At 47.1% G+C, this 1,494-nt stretch overlaps 1 protein-coding gene across 1 annotated transcript in view; it reads right to left on the reverse strand.

Annotated features, from left to right (window-relative positions):
* Window positions 1-1,494, reverse strand: part of FLII (FLII actin remodeling protein) — a 47,167-nt gene that overhangs the window by 41,408 nt on the left and 4,265 nt on the right. The gene's annotated exons all lie outside the window — the stretch shown is intronic.

A 1,494-nucleotide genomic window follows, 5' to 3' on the forward strand; every position in this document is an offset into this window, starting at 1 on the left:
TGCTTATTCCTTTTGCCTAAGCACCCCTCCACCCCTTATTGAGTGCCTATAATATAAATGCACTGTGCTAGGCACCTGAAGAGGTGGGAGCAGATAAAAAGATAAATGAAGTTATAAGAAATTTGCAGTCTTGTAAAGGAGTAAGACAGGTACACCCATAACTACAGTGGTTGTAAAACGGGGGGAAAAAAACCAGCTGGATTTAGAATCAAAAGACTGTGTGCAAATCCCAGTCCTTCCACTTCCAGTGTAACAATGCAAATCACTTAACCTACTTCCAGTGTAACACTGTAGAAATTACTTAACCTACCACAGTCTTGGTTTCCTCACCTATAAAATGGGAGGGTTGGATCAGATGACATTTAAAGGCCCTTTGAGTGCTGCAGCTATGAACCAGGATGTGAGAAGGGCCATTGGAAAGGTGAAGATGCTGCCATGGGAGCACAGAGGAGGACCAGGATATTTCTCACTGGGGGCTCCAGGAAACACTCCATGGAAGATATAACATCTGGGAGGTCTTGAAAGACAGGAAATGATGTCAACAGGCAAGAGATGAGTCCAAAACGGCATAGCTGCCTCTGGGATCTAGGTTTTCCTTTCTAATTCTGTATGGCTATTTTTAAACTGAGTTTGCATTCCCTGAATTCCCACAGACATGTTATGGGGCAGGGGGAAAGCAGGCTTGGGATTAAAAACTGCACCAGATCACCCACAAAGTGGAGGCTTCAGGGATTCCAACTTTCTGCCCTTTCTGTGTCCTCCCCAAGTCAGAGCCCAAACAGAGTGTCAGACTGCGGCCGGTGGCCAAGTCCACCATGTGCCCGTGATGATGCCAGCTAACAGTTCCCTCATGTAAGAGGGAGCGGAGGCCTCAGAGAGGCACAGAGAGTCCTTTCCACTGCCCTCACATTCCTCCCCTGTGATTCAGTCACTCCCCCACCTGATAGGAGACCCAGAGGAGCGCAGATAGCTCCCAGCTCCCTAAAGCTGACCTGTACTCCCATGCTCTAAAGGGAGCATGCTAATACAAGGGGTCTAAGCTGGGCTAGGCTGGGATGGAGGAATGGGGAGCAGGGAAGAAGGAAAAACCACTACAGCTTTGTATAGAGGGAAACTGTATGAAGAGACAGAGATTGAGGCAACCATCACTGGTACAGTGAAAAGGATGCTGGATTTAGTCTGAGGATCTTAATTCAGATCCCGGCTCTCTGCTTGTATAATGACACCATTAGGGGACAAGCATTAACACACACATACATACACACACACACAGCACCTAATTATGTGCTAGTGGAGAAAGAAATAGCAAACCACTTCAAGATATTGCCAAGAAAACCCCAACTAGGGGGCAGCTAGGTGGTGCATTGGATAGAACACTGACCCTGAAGTCAGGAGGACCCGAGTTCAAATCCAGCCTCAGTCCAAATACTTGTCACGTACTAGCTGTGTGACCTTGGGCAAGTCATTTAACCCCAATTGCCTCACTAAAAAAAA

This window comes from Vombatus ursinus, unplaced genomic scaffold, assembly GCF_900497805.2.
Source record: "Vombatus ursinus unplaced genomic scaffold, bare-nosed wombat genome assembly UNPS02014807.1, whole genome shotgun sequence".
Classification (NCBI taxonomy): Eukaryota; Metazoa; Chordata; class Mammalia; order Diprotodontia; family Vombatidae; genus Vombatus; species Vombatus ursinus.